This window comes from Macaca fascicularis, chromosome 15, assembly GCF_037993035.2.
Source record: "Macaca fascicularis isolate 582-1 chromosome 15, T2T-MFA8v1.1".
NCBI classification, from domain to species: domain Eukaryota; kingdom Metazoa; phylum Chordata; class Mammalia; order Primates; family Cercopithecidae; genus Macaca; species Macaca fascicularis.
This window is the reverse complement of record NC_088389.1, coordinates 17,448,043-17,472,876: the sequence shown is the minus strand read 5'-3', so window position 1 is coordinate 17,472,876 and position 24,834 is coordinate 17,448,043.

Sequence of the window (24,834 nt, the reverse complement as noted above, 5' to 3'; positions counted from 1 at the left end):
TAGGGATGGTGTATTAGCCTCTTCTCACGCTGCTGATAAAGACGTATCTGAAACTGGGCAATTTACAACAGAAAGAGGTTTAATGGACGTATAGTTCCACAAGGCTAGGGAGGCCTCACAATCATGGTGGAAGGCAAGGAGGAGTAAGTCACGTCTTATATGGATGGCAGCAGGCAAAGAAAGAGAGAGCGTGTGCAGGGAAACTCCCCCTTATAAAACCATCAGGTCTCGTGAGACTTATTCGCTATCACAAGAACAGCACAGGAAAGACCTGCTCCCATGATTCAATTACCTCCCACTGGGTCCCTCCCATGACACTCGGGAATTTGAGATTTGGGTGGGGCACAGCCAAACCATTCAGGTGGTGTCTGTGTCTCTGGGTTGCTGTGTGAGTTAGGCAGAAATGTCCATGGAAACGCCCAACCCATGCTGGTCCTGGGCAAGCGCTCAGTGCACAGGAGTGCCCCTTCCCACCCATCCCTTCCTCCTCCCTCCCCTCCTGCCTTCCCTTGGTCATCTTTTATAATTATAGCAGTAATACCCAGTAGCTATAGGAGTAGTTTGTGGTCTCTGAAGCCCATTCGGGGTCCTCTCTCTTGGCTCCCGCCCTGGAGGCCTTCCCTGGGAGCCTGTTGGGCTGGGAGGGTGGGAATGGTCTGGAACAGGGCAGCCACTGGCACTAAGCCCTGGAGATGATGGAAGAAGGATCCTCGGAGTTTGGTGGGAGACAGAGAATTGAACGGAAAGGAGGATGTTCTAGGCCCAGGTGGGGCAGCTGCTAAGCCCCGTGTACCTTGGTTTCCCTGTCCCTGGTCCCCATGGCAGAATCTTGCTCCCTGTCTCTGTGCCATGCCCCCTGCAGCTGAGCCATGCAGAGAGGGGACCTCACCAGAGCCCTCCTGCCCTCCCCTTGGCCCCTCCTCTGCCCTCATCCCTCCCCATCCAGAGCCAGCCTGCTCCCCTCAGCAAGGTGGCCAGGTTCTTCAGGTGAGAATCTCCATGGCATCTTAAGGCCCCAAACAGAAGTCCATGCCTTCACCTCATCACAAGGCCCACCTGCAGCCTGCCACTGGCCACCCTCCCCTCGTCCCTGGCCCTTGCTGTCCCACCCGGGCTCTGTCCCCTCTCCTCTCCTACCAAAGCTTTCACGGCCTCCAAGTTCCAAGGTGCACCTGGGTCCTGTTTACAGGTAGGGGTCATCTGGGTCTGTCTAGAAATAATTTCTAGCCATGTGAATTGTTACATATTTTAAGTAATTAAATTTGAAATCTATTGCAACATATTCTAGGGTGAGGTGGGTGCCGGAGAAGAAGGCGGAGGCGAAAGACTCAGCCCAGGCCTCACTGTTTGGTCTGGGGGAGCTGAAGCCCAAACTTCTGTTTCCTTCTATTAGGCTGTGATGGGCTCAGGTAATTGACACTCCAGAGGTCAGGAGAACAGATGTGTTGAGTAGAGGTACTTCTAGGATGTGGGCACACAGTGGACTGGTGGGCAGGGCAGGGGTGATGAGCTGGCATGGAACCCAGCACTTCCCTGGGCCAGATGTCTCTAATGTGCAGGTGGGGAAACCAAGGCACAGACAAGGCGAGTCACTGGCCTGCCACACAGCTCAGGAGCCAGACTTCAGCAGAGACTAGGCCTTGGATGGGGCTGCCTCACCCAGGGCACAGGCTCACCTCTGCACCACTGCATCCTTTTGCCTCTTGCTCAACCTTCCCTTCACCACGACCCACATTCAGCAGGGGTGGGCACTGGAGTCTCAGGAGGAATCGGATGCCAAACCCACCCCAGGGGCACCTGTGCCGATGTAGGGTCATGTCCAAGGGGACCAACCATGTCCCCCTGGAGTGTTCTCTGGCCATGCCCACTGCAGGGCACCTTCCCATCTCCCACATGGGTGGCTGAGCCTGGGGGTAGAGGGTGTCTGGTAGATATGGGAAAACCAGGGACAGACAGCCATGCTGTCTGTGGGTTTGCAAAAGTGTCCAGGGCAAGCCACGCAGACCCCAGGGCCCTTCAGCCACCCCTCCCCAGCCAATGTCACCCTTTCCTCTGGGCTTCCTATCACCAGGACATCCAGGGCTCAGCCCTCACCTGCTGGGAGTGAGACGCGGCAAGGAGGAGGCTGAGCGGGTGGGAGGCTTTGAGACCCTTCATGCAGGGGATCAAGGGAAGGGCGAAGTTAAAGGGCCAGGACCAGACTCCTGGATTGCTATGACATGAGAGTGGTTCAGCCTGTCCCGAGTCAGGCTGGCTTGTCTCCATCCATTCATTCAGTCAGTTAGTCATCAGACATCCCTTGATCCCTGCAGTCTGTGTAGCTCCGGGCTGGGGACTCATATATAAATGGGAGTGGGTGGCAGGAACACGTAGGGCGGGGGCTTAGGACAAGTCAAAATCCATGAACAAGGGACACAGCAGAGGGAATGTCCTCTGCCACCCTCTTCATCGGATTCAGACTCTGAGCAGAGCCAGAGACCTGCCCATTCCACAGGCACCAGAGTTGGCAGCCCAGCCTCCATGTAGGTGCATGGTGTGGGGGCAGCGGCCGGCAGGAGGTGGGCAGCTGCTCTGGGGGAGATGTGGGTGCCGGGCAGAGGGTGCACACCCATGAACAAAGAGGCACACCAGCGTGCACAGCAAGGGTTGGGAGTGCGGGGTGGGGTGGCGGCAGCAGCTGCCTCTCCGGCCTCCCCGTCCCTCTCTTGCTGAGCGATGGGCAGGGCTGATAGCAGCGGATGTTGGGCCAGGCGAGGGGGCTCACTGCCCCCCCCAACAAGAGTTCTTTATCAGCAGGATGCGCCGTTGCCAGGGAGCTGGCTTCAGGCCCTGCTCTAGCCGTTGCTGGGAGGATTATCAGAAAGATTTGAGTCTTTTTAATTAAATCCAAGCGAATGCAATTCTGTGCCTGCACGGAGAAGCCCATTCAGGATCCTGTCACTGCCTCCGATAGCTTTGTCTCAGAGTCCCTGCTATCAGGCCACCAATCTGGCCACGAGGCGGCTGCCCCCATCCCCAGCCTGACAGCGGTGGATACCCGGGGAGCCAACACGTAGGAGGTCCCTTCTGCCTTGCTGGGTGCTGGCGTCAGAACTCCAGGGAAACTGTGCCCTGGGCCAGGCCAGAAAGTCACAACTCGTCACTCAGCTTTAAGAGTCAGCCTTACCAACCACAGCACCCAAGCACACGCCCTTTGAGCTTTCATGTGGTGCCAGGTGTGCCCTGGCTCATGGATTCCTCAGGCTGCAACCCTACAGGGAAGCTTCTACTACCATCCCCACTTTACAGATGAGGAAACAGAGCCCTAGAGGGACAAATTCACTCAGCCAGGTCCACACAGGTAGTAAGTGGCAGAACCAGGATTTAAACGGAAGTCTTTCTGATTCCAAAGTCTCCACTCTCAATTCCACTCTTTTTTTTTTTTTTTTTTTTTTTGAGACAGAGTCTCCACCTTGTCACCCAGGCTGGAACGTGGTGGTGCAATCTCGGCTCACTGCAACCTCCACCTCCCAGGTTCTAGTGATTCTCCTGCCTCAGCCTCCCAAGTAGCTGAGATTACAGGCGCCCGCCATCAGGCCTGACTAATTTTTGTATTTTTAGTAGAAACAGGGTTTCGCCATGTTGGCCAGGCTGGTCTTGAACTACTGACCTCAGGTGATCCACCCTTCTTGGCCTCCCAAAGTACTGGGATTACAGGCATGAGCCACAATGCCTAGCTTTAATTCCACTCTTAAAGTATCCATGTCTACTAGTTTGAGGGCCAGCCTGGGCCTCCCCAACCATTCCAGCCACCCTCTCGCCAAGGCCCCCTGGGCTCCATCCAGCAGTCCCACCACTAGTGGTCATCACTCCAACGATAACAACAGCCAACACGTTCCAAGTGCCCACCAGGCGCCAGGCACCTTTCCCCTTGCCTCGTTCAGACCTCACTTAGCCTCCGGAGGCGGCATCAGCCTCTGCCTCATTCCTGGATGCAGAAACAGAAGCTCTGAGAGTCCTAAGTCAGTTGTCCAACATCACAGTCAGGGACAGGTCCCCCCTCCCAGGTTTTCCTTGTTCAAAGCAGGCATTCCCGGCCTCTCTTGTCCCCACAGGAGGCAAGACTGTGCCTGGCACAGCCTGGGAGTTGGAGACAAGTCAGGGTCAGGGCTCAGGGGCTCGGAGTTGGTTCATGCTGCAGCCAGTAGACAAAATTAACTCGATAAATAATATGGATATGGCAGGGGGCGGGGTGCGCTCCTTTTAAAAAACTAGGCAGCTCTGGGCACCCATGCCTGTGTGCGGGCTTTATGGAGCTAAGTTTTCATCGCAGGCCCCACATCCTGGCCGCAGCCTTCCTGCAGAGGAGGACGTGTGTTCATTTTAATTAAACCTGTCTGTTATCACGGCAGATTGCTACAAAGGGAGTTCCATTAGCGGCGTGGCAGCTGCTGGGAAACCGCTTGCCACACTGGACACACGGGCCCTGAAACCCTCGACGGGGCCAGCATCCCTGACCCTTCCCCTGCCCCTGCCCCTGCTCCTGCTGCAACACCAGCGAGGGGCTCTGGGCAGGGCCCCTCACGCCCAGCCCCACTATGCACCAGGAGACACCTGCCACCCAGAGCTCCCACTAAGCAGGGGAGCCTCCACCCCAGGGACCCAGCTCTGGGGACAGAGAAACCTGGGTGGGATCCTGGCTCAGTCGCTTGTTGGCACTGCGGTCCCAGGACAGTACCTCAGCTCTTTGGTCCCCCCTCCCAGGTTTTCCTGGTTCAAAGCAGGCATTCCCTGCTTTGATGATGAGACACAGCTCACATACACCAACCCACCCTGCTTCACGTACACAATCCGACGACCTCCACAAAGCCCCGCCAAGTAGGGACTGTTATCGTCTTCATTTTACAGACAGGGAAACTATCTGAGGCTCAGGAACAACTGCCCGGGTAACATCGCTTGAATATGGCTGAACTAGGATTTCAATGGACCACAGGCTCAGTTTCCCTAGCTAGGAAATGGAGCTAATGGTCTTGGGTGGGGGTGGGGGAGTTATTAACAAATAAGGCAGTGAAGGGCGTGGAGTGAGCATCCATAAATGACTGCAATTTTTATATGAACGTTGTAATTTAAGCACATGATTGGCCCTTAGCCCCATTTCCCAGATAAGGAAACTGAGGCTCTGGCCCTCATAGTCCCCTGTAATCCCCCCTCCTGCATCACCCCACACCTGGCATGCCAGCAGCCTCCCCACCACCTTTTCTAACCTTTTGCTTGTCTCTTCTCCACTGGGCACCAGAACAACTTCTCATTCTCTTGTCAAAATAATGTGGATTTGGGCCCAGTGCAATTGCCATGCCTGTAATCCTAGCACTTTTGGAGGCCGAGGTGGGAGGATTGCTTGAGGCCAGGAGTTCAAGACCAGCCTGGGCCACATGGCAAAACTCCATCTCTACAAAAAATTTAAAAATTAGTTGGGCATGGTGGTGTGTACTTGTAGTCCCAGCTACTCAGGAGGCTGAGGTGGGAGGATTTCTTGAGCCTGGGAGGTTGAGGCTGCAGTAGGCGGTGATGCCTAGCCTGGATGACAGAGCGAGACCCTGTCTCAAAAATAATAATAATAAGGCCGGGCTTGGTGGCTCATGCCTGTAATCCCAGCACTTTGGGGAGTCGAGGCAGGCGTATCACCTGAGGTCGGGATTTCGAGACCAGCCTGACCAATATGGAGAAACCCTGTCTCTACTAAAACTACAAAATTAGGAGGCGGAGGTTGTGGTGAGCAGAGATCACACCATTGCACTCCAGCCTGGGCGACAAGAGTGAAACTCTGTCTCAATAATAATAATAATAATAATGTGGATTTGGTTTTTACTTAATTATAAAATAAAATCAGGGTAAACACATTAATGGACAGATTATAAAAAGAACATGAAACCCCGGCGCGGTGGCTCACACCTGTAATCCCAGCACTTTGGGAGGCCGAGGCAGGAGGAGCGCTGGAGCTTAGGAGTTCAAGACCAGCCTGGCCAACATGGTGAAACGCTATCTCTACTAAAAATACAAAAATTAGCCAGGCATGGTGGCAAGCGCCTGTAATCCCAGCTACTCGGGAGGCTGAGGCAGGAGAATCGCTTGAATACAGGAGGTGGAGGTTGCAGTGAGCTGAGATCACGCCATTGCACTCCAGCCTGGGTGACAGAGCAAGAGTCTGTCTCAAAAAAAAAAAAAAAAAAAGAACATGGAAATGACCCATAATGCAATATTATTATCTATTGAGGCTCATTTCTTTCTGTTCTTTCCCTGTTCACCCATTCATTCATTCATTCATTCACTGAGTATAGACTGAGCAAGCCCCTACTTGTGCCAGGCCCTGTACGTGGTGCTGGGGAAGCCATGGTGGACAAGACTGACGTGGTCCTGACCCTCGGGAGCCTGACACTGAGGGGAGAGATGGATACTAAACAGGAGAGCACATGGGCGATATTGAACCCCACGTATAACTGCAACACTGTTCACTCAACAGCCTTCAACAGGGGCACTGATCCAGCTAGCTGGGATCAGAGAAGGCTCCTGCGGGAAGTGTCACTGCATCTGAGCCTGGAGAAGCACTAATTTTGCCTGCACATCTATGTACCTCTGAGGTTGGAGATATTTTTCTAGAACTTCTGGCCATGTCTCTCCTCGGTGCTCGTTCCAGCCTCAGGGCACCTGCACTTTGCTGCCCCTTGAACCCTTCCTGTACCTCCACTCCTAGCACTGGCTGTGTCCACCGTCTAGGATGCCCTCCCCTCTCTTCCTGGGTCTGCTGATGAACTCCTATTCATCCTTTAAAACCCAGAGCACTTGTCCCCTCCCCCCTCCTCACAGGAAGTCTTCCCAAATGCCCATCCTAGAATGGTAGGGTTAGTCACTCTTCTTTTTCAATTGCTCAAAACTTTTTTTTTTTTTTTTGAGACAGAATTTCACTCCTGTCACCCAGGCTGGAATGCAGTGGCGCGATCTTAGCTCACCACACCGCCACCTCCTGGGATCCTGCCTCAGCCTCCTGTGTAGCTGAGATTATAGGCATGTGCCACCATATCCGGCTAATTTTTTTGTATTTTTAGTAGAGACGGAGTTTCCCCATGTTGACCAGGCTGGTCTCGAACTCCTGACCTCAAGTGATCTACCCGCCTCAGCCTCCCAAAGTGCTGGTATTACGGGCATGAACCACCGCACCTAGCCATTCAATCCCCCAAAACTTTTGACGATACCTGGGTTGTGTCTCTCCCACTGGTCTGGGTCTCCAGGGCTCAGCTCAGGGCACTGCCCCTTAGAATGGGCAATGAGGGAAGAAGACCTTTTCCCCTGGGGTGCCCTGGGATACTATAGGGCTATAAAACCAGCTGGGTTCATTTGGTTTGGCATGGGCAGAGCTAACCCAGGCAGTTGTTAGCTCTGGCCCCCATCTGCCCCCAGGGGTATAACAGCCACTCTCTGAAGCTGGGAGGTGGCAGGGTGCACTGTGCATGGTCCTGAACCCTAACTTGCTCCAGGTAGGGGTCGAGTGGCTACACAGCAGAGGCCCTTCCCTGGACCAGCCCCTTATGCCTCGCTTCACCCATGCCAGGCCTGCTACTCCCCCAGGCAGGAGGGAGTATGCAGCCTGGGCACTTTGGTGCCCCCATCCTCAGTGACAAGGGTCTAGGTGAATTAAGCTCTATATGGGAGACAGGTGACTCTAATGGCCTGAAGTTAATAGCTTCACACACTTGACCAGTAACCGTGTGGTCCCCTCCCACCCTGAATCTTCCCCTACCATGTGGCTTTCTTTGACCAACAGGATGTTTGCAGATGTGACACAAACAGAGGTTTGGGTACTGCCAGCCAACTCCACTTGCCCCTGCAGCACTAGTATCGCTTGGTGTGCCCATCTCACCATGGGCCTGTGTCCAGGCAACCTGCTGGAGGATGTGGGGGACACAAGTAGGAGAGCCAAGGTGCCCAGCTGTGGCTGCCCACAACCAGCCAGTCCCCAGCCAACCTGCCAGCTGATCACACATGCCTGTGTGAGCCCAGCCAAGATCAGCCAAACCCATAGACACATAGGATACGATGCATGGTTAGTTTGAAACCACTAAGTTTTCGAATTGTTACCCAGCAACAGCTAACTGATACACTCCATCTCTATGGTGGTACACAATACAGCCATTGAAAAGAATGAGGCATCAGGAGGCTGAGGTGAGAGGACCACTTGAGCCCAGGAGGTCGAGGCGGCAGTGAGCTATGATGGCACCACTGCTCTCCAGCCTGGGCAAAAGAGCAAGACCCTGTCTCTAAAAAAACAAAAATAAAAAATTTTAAAAGAATGAGGCAGCCCTTTATGTTCTGACATGGAAAAGTTCCCCGGATATATTAAGATAAAGAAGTTGGCCAGGCACGGAGGCTCATGCCTGTAATCCCAGCACTTTGGGAGGCCGAGGTGGGCGGATCACAAAGTCAGGAGTTCAAGACCAGGTTGATCAACATGGTGAAACCCCAACTCTACTAAAAATACAAAAAAAATTAGCCGGGTACATTGGCGTGCACCTGTAATCCCAGCTACTCCATAGGCGGAGGCAGGAGAATCACTTGAACCCGGGAAGCGGAGGTTGCAGTGAGCCAAGATCGCACCATTATACTCCAGCCTGGGTGACAAGAGGGAGACTCCGTCTCAAAAGCAAGAAGAAGAAAGAAGAAGGAAGAAGGAAGAAGGAAGAAGGAAGAAGGAAGAAGAAGAAGAAGAAGAAGAAGAAGAAGAAGAAGAAGAGGAGGAGGAGGAGGAGGAGGAGGAGGAGGAGGAGGAAGAGGAAGAGGAAGAGGAAGAAGAGGAAGAGGAAGAAGAAGAAGAAGAAAGAAGAAGAAGAAGAAGAAGAAGAAGAAGAAGAAGAAGAAGAAGAAGAAGAAGAAGAAGAAGAAGAAGAAGAGAGAAGAGAGAAGAAAGAAGAAAGAAGAAAGAAGAAGAAAGAAGAAAGAAGAAACTAGAAAAAAGGTGCAGGCTGGGCATGGTGGCTCACATCTGTCATCCCAGCACTTTGGAAGGCCGAGGCTGGCAGATCACTTGAGGTCAGTAGTTCGAGACCAGCCTGGCCAACATGGTGAAACCCTGTCTCTATTAAAAAAAACACACACAAAAATTAGCTGGGTGTGGTGGCTCTCGCTTGTAATCCCAGCTACTTGGGAGGCTAAGGCAGGAGAATCACTTGAACCCGGGAGACAGAGGCTGCAGTGAGCCGAGATGGCACCACTGCACTCCAGCCTGGGCGACAAGAGAGAGACTCCGTCTCAAAAAAAAAAAAAAAAAAAAAAAAAAAAGTAAGGTGCAGGTATTGTGCACAGAATGGTACCATTTATATGGAAGAGAAAAAGAGAAATAGCAGGTATTCAATCTGTAGACTCTCTCTGGAAATCTATAAGTTTCCGGTATCAGTGGTTGTTTCTTGGGGCCAGGGACCTGTGGACAACACGGGAGGGAGAGAGGAAGACAGACCCTTCAAAGCCTTATTATCTTATTTTATACCACTTTTGAATTGTTTACCGGATGCCTTTTATAATAGGATTTTAAAAATAGATAACATTTAGGAAATAAATAACCTGTTTTTCAATATAATGGTTTTAATATTTTTCTTTGGTGTAAAGCTTTGTTGTCTATTCATCTGTGTCCAGATCCCAGCCCCACCACTTCCTGGCTCTGGGCCTTGGCAAGGGGCTTCTCCCCAGGAGCCCCAGGATGGCACCCCCGGGGGGGAATGAGAATGACATGCGTTCGGTGCCCAGCACATGGCGGGTGCTCCCCTCTTCTGAGGGCCGCCCGCACACTCCGTTCAGCCTGGAGCCCCTCTCCCCCTGGCGTGGGCCGGGACCACTTCTGGCTCCAGCTGGGATCTTCTGTCCCCCTTAGGAATGGTCCTGACCAGCTCTGACCCCAGGCTTGGCCGGGAAGTCCCCTCATGGAGCAGGGACCTGGAAATAGCGGCCCCCAAAGAAAGAGTCCTCCTCTGAGGCTCAAGCCCCGGCAGCCGCCATCTCTCCATCTCTCCGCCGGCATCTGAGGCCCATGTGTGCGCTCTGCCGGCCGGGGATTTGGCTCCCTTGTTTTATGACTCCCTAATCCTCACTTGGCGGAGAGGAAGTGGTGGGCCCGGCCGGCCGCGCAGAGAGTGGCCAGAAGTTCGGCAAACGAAAGATTCATGGAGCATCAGAAGGGCCCTTTGCCTCCAAGGCCGCCCCAGCCCTTCACGTAGAGATAAATCACAGGCAGCAGGGGAAGATAAAATGTGCGGGGATGCAGGCCCTGTCTTACCAGAAGAAATGTGCGCAGGGGACGTTTCCCTGAACTCCTGCAGAGCTGGACTGCTGACGTCTCCGCGGGCTCCCTGACTCGGACTGGAGGGGACTCGGGTCCACTCCTTGTCTTCTCCATCCCACTGACTTTACAAGGCCCGTCCCTTCAGGCCCCTAGCATGGTACTGACCTTGAGATGACCCTGAGACCCGTTCCTCACACTTCTTCCTCCGTCCCAAAAGATCTGGCTTGGAGGGCCCGGGACCTGTGTGGTCACACGGACCGTGGAACTCAGAAAGGTCCTGCCCCTGGTTTAATACTCTCCTGTCATTGTGTTGAAATTCTTAGTAATTTTGAAGCAGACGTTCCCACACTTCATTTTGTTCTGGATCCTGCCTGGCCAGGAGGGGCTTTGGGCATCTGGGTGCCCGTACATCCTCTCCAGCAGGCACCTACCCGGCAGTTTGCACATCTTCAGCAATGAGGAGCTCACCTCCTTCTGGGCAGCCCCCAAGTCCACCATAGAGCAACAGGAGCTTGGAGGCCCTATCTCGTGGTGGTGACGGGAATGAGTCCCAGGTCACCTTCCAGTCCTGGTGCTCCACTGGCTGTGTAACCTGGGGCATGTTATGGCACCTCAGTTTCTGGTCTGCAGAATGACACTAATAATGGGGCTGTTGTGAGAATGAAACAATGTATTTGGCTTGATTTTGTGCTTAATCAATGATAACTGTTTTTGTATTTTACTAGAAAAGGCTGCCTTCTATCAGATTGGGATCCTCAGGCCTGGCCAGTGGTTAGGGGGAGAAAGTGGAAGAAGATGCATAACCACCCCCCCCACCCCCGCAACACACACGGCCGGAAGCTCCCCATCTCTTGCCAACCCTGAAGGTCAAACCTGTGCACTTCACCTGGGCTCCACGCGTCAGGTGCCTTGTTCTCTGCTTCCATCTGCTGGCTGGAATGGGGCACTACATCACAGCTGGCACCAGGCTTCATCTGTCCCGTTAAGAGAGGATCAAATAATTCTGCAAGTGTTTTCTGACGACCTGCCTGGGCATTGAGGATTTGTCAGTAAACACAAAAGACAAAGTTCCTGTCCTCTTGGAGCTGATATTTCTGTGGGAGACATGGATAATAAGCAAGAAATCCAATCATGTGATTTCTACTAGCAACAAGTAAAATGAAAAGAAGAAAAAAATCAGACAGTGGGGAATGGCACTGGTGGACGGTAGGATAAAGTTTGTTCTGGGGCAGGGTCAGGAGAGAACAGGCTGGATGGTGGTCAGGTGGGACAGGAGAGGTCTGCTATCCAGCCAGTCCCACCAGCCCGGCTACCACCACCGCCCCCCAACCCCCCTACCACCACCACCACGATCTCTGTGACAACTGTGGGCAATTCCCTCTGCTGACCGGGACCTCAGTTTCCTTATCTGGAACACAGGGAGAATCACAACCACTTACCGAATTAGTACTATTGTTTGGATTTAACGGGATCCTGGAGTGGGAAACGTTTTGTGAAGTGTATTGTTCTCATGAATTATACACTTCGTGTTGTTATCTGACGCTTGCTATGCACTTACCAGGGCAGAAACTCTGCTAAGCCCTTCTGTGGGTTACCTCACTGAGTCCTTAGGGGCACTGTCCTTGGGGACAGAAGCCTGGCAGCAATGAGGACCGAGGGCCTTACCCTCCTCCAGGATCGCAGCCTGCCCTTCCACTCCCAGTCACCTCCATCCACCCTCTAGTCTTTACCCTGGAGTGAAATGGACCCATGGACAGGACAACGCATGGATGAATGGACAAATAAATGGGCGAATGAGTGAAGAGCAAAAAAAAAAAAAAAAGAAAGAAAAAAAGAAAATATATGGCTGTCTCTACTAAAAATATATGGCTGAGCACGGTGGCTCACACCTGTAATCCCAGCACTTTGGGAGGCCAAGGTTGAATCAGTTGAGGTCAGGAGTTCGAGACCAGCCTAGCCAACAAGACGAAACCCCATCTCTACTAAAAAAATACAAAAAAAGTATTGTTTAAAGATAAGTTGTACTTTATTAAATTTTAAAACTTCTGCTTTGCAAAAGACACTGTTTAGGGAATGGAAAGACAAGCCAGACTTTGAGAAAATATTTGCAAAACATATATCTGAAAAAGTACTGGCATACAAAATACACAAAAATCTCTTAAAACTCAACACATGAGAAAACCAACAGCCCAATGTAAAAATGGGCAAAAGACATGAACAGACACATGACCAAATAAGATACAGAGATGGCAAACAAGCATATGAAAAGAGGCCAAACCTACCTCATTAGGAAACTGCAACTAAAATGAGACACCACTACACATCTATCAGAATGGCCAAAATAGACAACACTGGCAACACAAATGCTGGTGAGGATGCAGAGCATAGGAAACTCTCATTCATTGCTGGTGGGAATACAAAACTATAGTCACTTTCGAAGACAGTTTGGCAGTTTCTTATAAAACGAAGCATACTCTTACCACGTGATCCAGCAATCACACTCCTTGTTGTCTACCCAAATGAGTTGAAAACCTGTTCACACAAAAACCTGCACTTGGGTATTTATAGCAGCTTTATTCGTAATTGCTAAAAGTTAGAAGAAACCAAGATGTCCTTCAGTAGGTGATCAGATAAATAAAATATGGTATATCCAGACAATGGAATATTATTCTCCAATAAAAAGAAATGAGCTATCAAATCATGAAAAGACAGGGAGAAATCTTCAATGCATATTGCTAAGTGGGAGAAGTCAATATGAAAAGGCTACATACTGTAGGATTTTAACTATATGTCATTCTAGAAATGATTAAACTGTGGAGATAGGCAAAAGCTCAATGGTTGCCAAGGATTGGGGATGGGGGTAGGAAAGGAAAGGATTAATAGATGGAGCACGGGGGCTTTTAGGGAAGTGAAACAATTCTTTTTGATACTATCGTGATGGATACATTACGCGGCTTTTAGGGAAGTGAAACAATTCTTTTTGATACTATCGTGATGGATACATGTCATTATATACTTGTCAAAACCCATAGAATTGCAACACAGAGTGAATTCTAATGTGAACTATGGACTTTAGTTAATAATGTATCAACATGGGCCTATCAAGTGTAACAAACATGCAGCACTAATGCAATATGTTAATTAATAAAAGGGAAGCAAAGCATACGGGAACTCTCTGTGTTTTCCATTCAATTTTTCTGTAAACCTAAAATTGCTCTAAAAAATTAAGTCAATTAATTTTTTAAGATACACACTAGCAACAACAACAAAAACTAGCAACAAACACACATCACAAGGCCGGATGCAGTGGCTCACACCTGCAATCCCAGCACTTTGGGAGGCTGAGGCAGGCAGATCACCTGAGGTCGGGAGTTCGAGACAAGCCTGACCAACATGGAGAAACCCCATCTCTACTGAAAATACAAAATTAGCCGGGCATGGTGGCTCACGCCTACAATCCCAGCCACTCGGGAGGCTGAGGCAGGAGAATTGCTTGAATCTGGGAGGCAGAGGTTGCCATGAGCCGAGATCATGCCATTGCACTCTAGCCTGGACAAAAGCAAAACTCTACCTAAAAAAAAAAAAAAAAAAAAAAAAAAAAAAAAAAAAAAAAAATCACAGGGCAGAAATGAGATTAGGGGCTTGACACTCAAATACTTCATCAGTGACACACATTGATTTGACTCATAATGACTAGAAAATAAATATTTTAAACACTTAACAGCAAATTTTAAAAAAACCTGAAATGACCAATGTTGGTGTGACAACGAACACAAGGTGTACATATTCATTGCTGCTCATCTTTTAGAGTAATATGATGCACCTAATAAGGGATCTGAATGGGTGTGGTTCACATGCATGGTGAATGGAGTTAGCTATAGTAGCAATTGAAGGGGAGTATGTGTTGTGTATATTCCTACAACTTAGTTCAGCTGGATGAAATATTCCTAGTGTTTCTTGCAGACAAAATCATGCATAAGAAAATGGGAAATTCGAGTAATGCTCAAATTTTCCCAAATGAATAAATTAATTAATTGTGCCAGAGCAAATTTGGTTTTCAAAGCAAGCATTATCTCACAACCGACTGTAGTATTAAAAGGCTTATTAAAACAACAGCCTTTGATTTCTTTCATCAATGTCTTGGAGTTTTCAGCGTGCAGGTCTTTCACCTCCTTGGTTAAACTTATTCCTAAGCAGTTTCTTTTTTTGCTCTCTGTTATAAATGGAATTGACTCTTGATTTCTTTTCAGATAGTTTGTGGTTAGTATCTAGAAATGCTACTGATTCTTGTGCATTGATTTTGTACCCTGCAACTTTGTTTATTTGTTCTAACAGTTTAAAAAATTGTATGCGTATAGAGAGAAGGGCTGCCCTCATGTCCAGCAGACTGTGGGCTCCCATATCAGAGAAGCATCATCTGCTGAGCACGACTCTCCCAGGCCAAACCACCCTTGGGACGTGAGGTGAGTTCCTGCGTCCTGTCTCCTCCCCTGTGTGACCCAGACATGCTGCCTACTCCATCTTTAAAGCGGGGAGAACAGGCAGGATGGCCAGAGGCTTGTGAAATAACAGACGGGAAAGGGTTGTGTAAACCGCAAAGTGTGGTGCACACACAGCCCCAGTTGTCACTACCATTGATTGAGCACCTCCGAGTCCCCAGCACTGTGCTAAGCATTTTTCGTGCATTTTCTCCTTCTCACCCTCGCAACCTTGAAAGTGACCAGCTCGTCCCAATTTGCCTGGAACTTTCCAAGTGTTAGCACTGAAAATCCCATACCCTGGGAAATCCCTTAGTTCCAGGCAAACCTGTAAAGTGATAATATTTTCTCCATTTTTCATTTGAGGAACTGAGGCTCAGAGTTTCCCTTGTCCAGGGTCCCACAGCAGAGAAAGGGCCCAGGTGTGTGGGCTCCAGAGCTGCCATCTAGCTAAGGCACCTGGCTGGTTCCTGTGGACAGTGGGAGCCACAGAAGGTTCAGGGCAGTGGCAGGCTCATGTCCAGGAGGTTACTCCCCACCCCGGGCAGCCCTGTATTATCTAGTCATTGAGGTATCAGCCAGCAATGCACTGCAGAGAAAGACAATCTGAATGAACAGAAGAATCTGCCAGGGACCTTCCCTTCTTTGCTTAGGTTTCCACTTTGCAGATGCAAATGCTTCAATTAAGTTCAATGTGGGCTCTGGGCCCAAGAGCTCAGGCCCCATTTGCTTCCAAGTGGCCTGTAGACCTCGTCCCCAGAACCCCTGGTGGGTGTACTCACAGTTTTAGAGGACTGAGGGTCCCTGGCAGAGCAGGAAGGGACCACATGCATTCTTGGGAATCTGGGCCATGGGGTAGGAATACTCATACTCGGGGCCAGACAGGTTGGGGCAAAGCTCAGTCTGAAGCTTCTGTTGTCAGCCACAGTCCATTGAATGCTCAGTAAGCAAGCCTGTAGAATGCTCTGAATGCTCACTGTGGCTCGGTTAGGAAAGGCCTTCTCATACCCATTTCACAGATAGGTAAGCTAAGGCTGAGTATGACTTGCCCCAGGTCACCCAGTGGGAAGTACCTGAGCTAGATCAGACCAGGGACCCTACAGCCTTGAAGCCCCACTGTTGGCCTCTATACCCTGCTGCCTGCAGACTTGTGGTGTGACCTGGGCTTGTCTGCCCTATGCATCTTGGCAGCTTATCAGGAAGATGGGAATAAGAGTCTATACCTCCCAGCCGGGCGCGGTGGCTCACGCCTGTAATCCCAGCACTTTGGGAGGCCAAGGCGGGTGGATCACGAGGTCAGGAAATTGAGACCATCGTGGTGAACACGGTGAAACCCCGTCTCTACTGAAAATACAAAAAAATTAGCCGGGCGTGGTGGCGGGCGCCTGTAGTCCCAGCTTCTAGGGAGGCTGAGGCCGGAGAATGGCGTTAACCCAGGAGGCGGCGGAGCTTGCAGTGAGCAGACATCGCCCCCACTGCACTCCAGCCTGGGCGACAGAATGAGACTCCGTGTCAAAAAAAAAAAAAAAAAAAAAAAAAGTCTATACCTCCCAATGGGTTGAAAGGAGTCCAGAGATACTGTTTATAAAGCATTCAGGAGCGACCAGGCTCATGGCAATGAAAAGGATTGGTAAGTCGTTCTCATTAATACCCTATGAAGGTGATCTTCATATTCAAGTTCATGATCGTCGCTACGTTTTTGCTGCTGCTATGCCTGCAATGTCTGGGAGCAAGGGGAGCTATTGAGTACTTATGATGTGTCAGGTTCTTTACGAGCATTAACTCACTAGTTCTCACTGCGCCTGAGACAGGCACCATTACCAGCCTCAGTATGCAGGTGTGGACACCGAGACCCAGAGAAGGCACTCGCCATGATCACTTAGCTACTAAATGGTAAGGTTGGGACTTGAAACCACACAGTCTGGGGCTATACGGGGAGACTGATTCCATGAAATGGAGGCCCCCGGGGGCAGCTGGGACCCCTGGGACTCCTGGCTTTGGTGGGAGGCAGGGAGCTGGGGAGCTCTTGGTGTCCTGAGGCACCATGGACGCCCCAATTGACCCACTCTTAGCTCCCCTTGGCATTTTGATCTGTTTTCTCTGTAAAGTAGGACGTGAAGCATCCAAGGAAAGCAGGGTGCAGGGGTGGAGGACGGGTGGGGGCCGGGGTGGGAGACAGCCACGTTAGCCGAGTGGTCAGGACAGCCTTGCTGAAGGCTGACACTGAAACCAAGCCCTGCAGCGTGCAAGGGAGCTAGACTTGTGAGGAGTTGGTGTTCCAGGCAGACAGTGTACCTTGCCCCCAAGCCTGTTTCCCTCTCTGTACAGAGGCAAGGAAAGTGGAATTGTCCCTGCCCTCAGGGAGGTCACAGGCTAAAGCGAGGCAGAATCCAGGCAGCTGTGACTCAGGCAAAAGCCAGCGACACACTTGGCTGGGCAAGCTCAGAGGAGGTGGCATTGCCTTTTCTGGGAAGGTCTGGGAGGGTCAGGAAGGCTGCCTGGAGGAGGAGACCTGGGAACCCAGCCTCAGGGAGCAGCAGGGGTTGGCTGGGGACCCTGGGAAGCCTGAGGGCTGGGACAGGGCCCTCCTAGGATGATAGCCTATGTCTCCAGTGCAGGGAAGGAAGGACCAACAGGTCTAGGGTACAGGGTGTGGGGCACGCAACAGGCAGCAGGCAGGGTCCTAACCCATGGCTCTGAACTTTTACCCTGGATGGGTAAGGAAGAACTGGAGCCGGATAACAGGGCAGGATGGAGGCGATGGCCAGCAGGTCGGGGAGAGTAGGGAAGGGCCAAGGCGATGGCCAGCAGGGCAGGGAGAGTAGGGAAGGGCCACAGATGGGAAGCAGGTGAGGGGGTGGGAGGCTGGAGACAGATGAGGCCTGGACAGGGAGGAAACAGAGAACAAGATGAGAGATAAGATTTCAAAGGCATCAGACAGTGGCATGGCAGCCGCAGAGCAGGGAGCAGCAGCCAGGGCGGGGGAAGGGCAGGACTGAGGGACTTGGGGAGGGACCAGGGACAGCTCCAGGTCAGGCCTCCCCAGAGCCCAACTTGCTGTATCCCCAGGCACTGTCCCGCTGTATCTGTAGTGCTATCTTGTCACCAGCCACTGTCCAGCCATGTCCCCAGCCACAACCCCCTGTGCCCTGACCCTGTCTGGTTGAAACTCATGCCCGCTGTTTAGGGGAATGCCTAGCACTGTGCCCTGGGTCCCGGGCCACTGTTTGGCTGATCCCAACCTCTCCCCGTCTGTGTCCCACAGTACTGGTCAGCCTGCCCTTGCCCAGGGACAGCGCTCCTGGTTCCCATGCACAGCATCCCTGTGCAGTGGGAGGGGAAGTCCAGGCGCACCCAGTTGGGCAGGCTGTGGTGTGGGGGCTCGCTCCAGCCCCTACATTTCAGCAGCAAATAAAACTCGAAGGGAGTGGCCCCGGAGAAATCCATGCCCAGTGGAGTCCCAGGGAGTATTTAGAGGCCCCCTCTAGCTGGAGGTCTGGACGTCACTCCCAGCCCACCCAGCCTCCTGTGCATGCCTTATCATAGATGGCCTGCAGGTGGCTCTGGGGACACAGGGACATTCAGAGCCTACCGTGGCCCCTGACCTGCAGACATCAGCCCAAGCCCCCCCACCCCCACCTGCACTGCAGATGCTGGCCGCAGGCGGCCGGGTGGACCCCCAGCTCAACCGCCTACTGCAGAGCCCTTGACAAGATATTCGGGTCTCAGGGGCTCAAGTGTCAAGTTAATGGTGGTGCCTGCATCCCATGGGTTGATGTTAAGAATGATGATGGCATGGCCCACAGTTGGACCTCATTCGATTGGCATATGCCCACCCCCCAACCCCGCCATCTCCACAGCTCTACTGGGAATAATGGAGTCTGAAGGACCCAACTAGGGGGTAAGACCAGTGGCATCAGGAACCCGGGGAGGTCTCTGCCCTATGGCCTGAGTTGAAAAACAAGGGTCCAAGCAGCTCTCTTTCTCCCCACGAGCCAATTTGCAGCTGACCAGGGCTGAGTCCTTAGGGAAATGGGCACCAACCAGCGCGAGGTCCAGAGCCAGGGCCACTCGGGACTTTGGGTAACCGTGGCGATCATGATGCAGGAAGTGTGCTCAGTGCATGGAATGGGTTGAGACTTAAATCTTCGCCAGGGAATCCAATGTAGCCATGAGTTTTGTTTCTGCAGCAAGTACAACTCGTGCCCAAGAGAATGGATGCCAAGCTGCATGTGCAGCCGCATGCAGGCGTTCACTGAGCACTTCCATGCCTTGCCATGCACCCGGCACTGTTCCAGCAACACAGCAGTGAACAACACAGACCAATGTCCCTGCCCTCGCGGAACTCATGTTCCAGTAAAGTGGGGGATGGAGACAGGCAGTGCACAACATTAATAAGCAGTAGGTTAGATGGTGCTAGGTACTCCAGAGAAAAACAGAGCAGGAAAGGAGGGTAGGGAATGCTGGGGTGGGAATCACTAAGAGGTTATAAATAGGGTGGCCAAAGGGAAGTGCCGCCACACAGACATCTGGGGGAGGAGGTTTCCAGGTAGCGGGCACAGCAAGTTTAAAGGCCCTGAGGATGGCACCTGCACAACACATCCAGGAAAGGAGACACTAGAGCAGAGCAAGCTCAGAGACCAGGGCAGGTCAGGTCACACGGGGCTTTGCAAATGGTCATGAGGCTGGAACTTCTACTCTCAGTGCACTGGTTGAGCAGAAGTAGGATGTGTGTTGACTTGAACTCTAAGAGACAGAAGCAGTGAAGCCAGTCATGAGCCATTGCTGTCTCTTCAGACAGAATGTGATGGCAATTCGGACCAGGGTAGAAGGGAAGTGGTCAGGGTGCAGGGCATGCTCTGCAGCTGGAGGTCCTTTAAGAGTCTTGGGGCCCATCAGGCCAGTATGGGTGGTCTGCCTGCGGCCTCCGACATCAGGGCCAATGGATCAGCATCCAGAATCTGGAGGCAGCTGGGCCAGGACGTGAATCTAGTCCCTCTACTTCCCAGCGGGCAACCGGGACAACCCATCTCTGAAACATCTCTAGGATAAAAATCTATGTTCCGTGATATGGGACTGGGAGGGCTTAATCCTCCTTTCTGTGCATTAGAGCACTTTATTTTGGTTAATGTCTATTGGGTATATATTATCTGCCAGTCGTTCTGCCAAACACTTTACATACATTATCTTATGTCATTCTTACCCTAACTTTAACCTTACCCTTGGTCATTTAAATATTAATCTGCATAAAACAGACCCCTGGCCATGAGGTGCACACTGAGGATGTGTGTGTGGCCCCTCCCTCCATGAGGGTACCAGGACCCACTGAAAGTCATGGGGTGTGGAATATCACTCAACAGGAAAGCCAATCCCAAAAGATCACATGCTATATGATTGCACTTATATGACACACTTTTGAAATGACAGCATTTTATTTTATTTTATTTTATTTATTTTATTTATTTTGAGAGAGGGTCTCCCTCTGTCACTCAGGTTGGAGCACAGTGGCGTGATCTTGGTTCACTGCAACCTCTGCCTCCCAGTTTCAAGCAACTCTCCCACCTCAGCCTCCTGAGGTTGGGACTACAGCCATGCACCACCCCACCCAGCTAATTTATTTGTATTTTTTGGTAGAGACGGGGACGGGGTTTCACCATGTTGGCCAGGCTGGTCTTAAACTCCTGACCTCAAGTGATCCACCTGCCTCAGCCTCCCAAAGTGCTGGGATTACAGGCGTGAGCCACTGCACCTGGCCAGAAATGACAACATTTTAGAAAATAATAGGTTGGTGGTTTCCAGACGTCAGAAGTGGCAGGGTGGGCATACAGGAGGAAGGTGGGTGTAGCTACAAAAAAGACATGAGGGATCCTTGTGGTGATGGAACTGTTCTGAATCTTAACTGTGGTGGATACATGAACCTACACATGAGACACACAGAACTCTCAGTCTCTCTCTCTCACACACACACACACCCACACACACACGAATGAGTACAAGGAAAATAGGGTAATCTGAATAAACCCTGTGGCTTGTATCAAGTCAGTTGCCTGGTGGCGATACTGTACCATAGTTTGCAGGATGTTACCATTGGAGTGAAGCTGGGTAAAGGGCTGTATTAGTCAGTGTTTCCAGAGAAACAAAACCAATAGGATCTCCATATATAAATATACAGAAAGATTCATTATGAGGGATTGGCACACACAGTTTGGAGGCTGAGAAGTCCCACGTCTATCATCTGCAAGCTGGAGGACCAGGAAAGCTGGTGGTGTGGTTCCAGTCCAAGCTGGAAGACTCGAGAACCAAGGGACTAATGGTGTAAGCCCCAACCCAAGTCCAAAGGCTCAGGCATGAGGAGCATCCTTGTCCAAAGGCAAGAGGAGATGAATGTCCCTGCTCCAGAAGAGAGAGCAAATCCTGTCTTCCTCTGCTGTTTTGTTCTATTCAATCCCTCAGCAGACTGCGTGGTCCCCTCCCACATGGGTGAGAGTGACGTCCTTTCAAATGCTATTCCTTCTCAGAAACTCCCTCACAGAAACACCCAGAAATAATGTTTTGCCAGCTACCTGGGCATCCCTTAGCCCAGTCAAGCTGACGCACAAAATTAACCATCTTAAGTCCACCCCTTGTCAACAAGGCATCCATAGACATCTTCCGAAGCCATACTTAATCTCTAAATAAAGACAATAATAAGGTCATGGTTCCACTGAACATGACATAGCTGTCCTGTGCACAACGAAAATGCTCTAATCCCTTCCTTCCCCAGAAAAGGAGATAAAGTCCTTGAGTGGTGTTTGCTCCTCTCCTGATATCCTGTAACTTCCATAGTATGATGTGAAATTAACAACACTTGAATAGTGATACAAAGCCAATAAATCTTATGTTACATGATAAGGGAATAAGAGAGGAAAGAAAACAAGGACTTTTGCTTAATATATGCATAAAAACACAAATGTATTCATAACCAAAGAAGGAGGAAATCCTCATGACAATTACAGTTCTCAATTCTCTAACTGGTCACGTGGTTAAACTGGCATTAATAACTACCATCTTCTGCTGGGCACGGTGGCTCATGTCTGTAATCCCAGCACTTTAGGAGGCCGAGGCGGGCGGATCACCTGAGGTCAGGAGTTCAAGACTAGCCTGACCAAAGTGGTAAAACCCCATCTCTACTAAAAATACAAAAATTACCCAAGCATGGTGGCACATGCCTGTAATCCCAGCTACTCGGGAGGCTGAGGCAGGAGAATTGCTTGAACCCAGGAGGTGCAGGTTGCGGTGAGCCAAGATCATGCCATTGCACTCCAGCCTGGGCAACAAGAGTGAAATTTCGTCTCAGAAAACTACCATCTTCTACTACCTGTTCCGTACAACCTTTGCCTTCAGAAAGCATCTCAGCTGGTCATGGTTTTTTAGCTGGTGGGGTGACCCAAACCTTCATTTCTGAAGGGTCTGGGCCATTCATAGTCCAATAGATTGGGCTATTGTCATTTTCCATTGACCTTAATCACAGGACATGGTAATACTAAGAGATGTCCTAAGGGGTCTCCTGCATTCCAGACATACTCTTCTCTACCTCCATTGTGGAGCATCAGCCCAATGTCCCCTTGGTGATCTGGATCAATCACCCCAGCCAACACCATAGCTAGCTCCCTTCTTTCTCTGTTGACCCAGAGGCATAAGGAGCCCAAAGCAGTTGGGTGGCATCTTAACTTCCAGTTCAATGGGACAGTTGTGTTTCCCAGTGGAAGTGCTCCTCCCTCTGGAATTAAGACCTTTAGGCCAACAGAGCATAAAGCCCTGGGAAAAGGAAACAAAGTTTTGCTGATGAGTCACTTGTAATGGTGCCACTCCCACTTCCACTCCTTGATTCTTGGAACTAGAAATGCTAGCTATGGGAGAATAGGACCATATATTAGGCACGGGTTCAGAACATATCCAGCCTTCTGGAGAATCTTGCCCCAGCCCTGCAAGCTATCGCCATCTAGCTGGTGCTGTAACTGAGTCTTCAAAAGGCCATTCCACTGTCCATCAAACCAGCTGCTTCAGGACAGTGGGGATCATAGTAAGACCAGTGAATTCCATGAGCAGGGGCCCATTGCACTTCTACCAGTTCCTTGGTAGAGGCAATGCTGTGTGGAAGACCATGACAGTGGATAAGGCACTCTGTTAAGTCCATGGATGGTAGTTTTGGCAGAAGCATTGCCTGCAGGAAAGGCAAATCTATATCCAGAGTAAATGTCTGCCTCAGTAAAGACAGAACACTGTCCCTTCCACAATAGAAGCTGTCCAATGTAATCAACCTGCCACCAAGTAGCTGGCTGTTCACCCTGGGGAATGGTGTCATCTCAGGGGCTCAGTGTTAGTCTCTGCTGCTGACAGATTGAGCACTTAGAGGTGGCCATACCAGATCAGTCTTGGTGAGCGGAAATCCATGTTTCTGAGCCCATGCATAACTTCCATCACTGCCACCATGGCCACTTTGTTCATGAGCCCATTGGATGATGACAGGGATGGCTGGGGACAGACGCTGACTGGTATCCACAGAACAGGTCATCCTATCCACTTGACCTCCTCTGCTGAGGTCACCCTGTGGTGAGCGTTCACATGGGACACAAATACCGTCACACTTTTTTCCCATTTAGAGGTCTATCCACATATCTCTTCCCCAAATTTGTCACCAATGTCCCAATTGCGTTTCTTCCGAGTCCCTGATGATCCAATCAAACCACTGGCTACAGCCCACGAATTGGTTTACGATCGCACATCTGTCCATTTCTCTGTCCAAGCAAAGTGCACTACTGGTGCACTGCCTGAAGTTCTGCCCACTGAGAAGATTTTCCTTGACCACTGTCCTTTAGGGATGTCCCAGAGAGGGGCTGCAGTGTTGCAGCTGCCTACTTTCCCGTGATACCTGCATGTTGTGCAGAACCAGCTATGAACTAGGCCAGGGTCTCCTGCTTCTCTATCAACTGATCACAAGAAGTCCCCATGAGCCACAGGTGCAGGTTGGTAGAGAGAAGGCAGAATGGCAGGAGCGGGAACCAAGGGCATTTGGGCCACTTCTTCATGTAACTTATTTGTGCCTTGAGGGCCTGCCTGGGTCTGACTGTGTATATACCACTTTCATTTGATGATGAGGCACTGCTGTGCATACCCAACTTTATGACTTGGTGCCCTAGTTCATGAAGGGCAGCTCAGGGGTCGCATAACTTGGTGGACCCTGGTCAAATGTCTAGGGACCACCCAAAGCTTAGTTTCTACTAAGGCCCAGTACCAGGCCAAGAGCTATCTCTCAAAAAAAGAGCCATTGTCTGCACATAATGGCAAGGCCTTACTCTAAAATCCTAAAGGCCTGTGGAGCAAATCACCCATGGGGCCCTGCCGAAGGCTCCAAACAGCATCCCTGCCATTCATTGACACCTGGAGCACCATTGGATCTGCCGAGTTGTATGGGCCAAGTGGCAGAGCAGCTTGCACAGCAGCCTGGACCTGTTGCAGAGCCTTCTCCTGTTCTGGTCCCCACTCAAACTAGCAGCTTTTGGGACACTCAGTAAACGGGCTGGAGCAAAACATCCAAATGAGGAATATGTTGCCTTCAAAATCTCAAAAGGCCCACTAGGCATTGTGCCTCTTTCTTGGTTGTAGGAGGGGCCAGTTCCAACAACTTTTTGCCTGAGAAGAAATATCTCAACAGGTCCCACACCACTGGACCCCTAGAAATTGCACTGAGGTAGAAGGCCCCCAAATTTTAGTAATATTTATTTCCCAGCCTTGACACTCTAACAATAAGTCTAGAGTAGTTACTACTTCTTGCTCGCTAGGTCCAATCAGCCTAATGTCATCAACGTATGGACCAGTGTGTCTTGTGGAACGGAAAAGTGATGGAGATCCCTGTGAGCTCATTATAACCTAGAGCCGGACAGTTGGTAGACCCCTGAGACAGGATAGTGAAGGTATATTGCTGGCCTCACCAGCTGAAGACAAACTGCTTCTGGTGGGCCTTGTGGACAGGGATGGAGAAAAAAACATTTTCCAGATCAATAGCTACATACC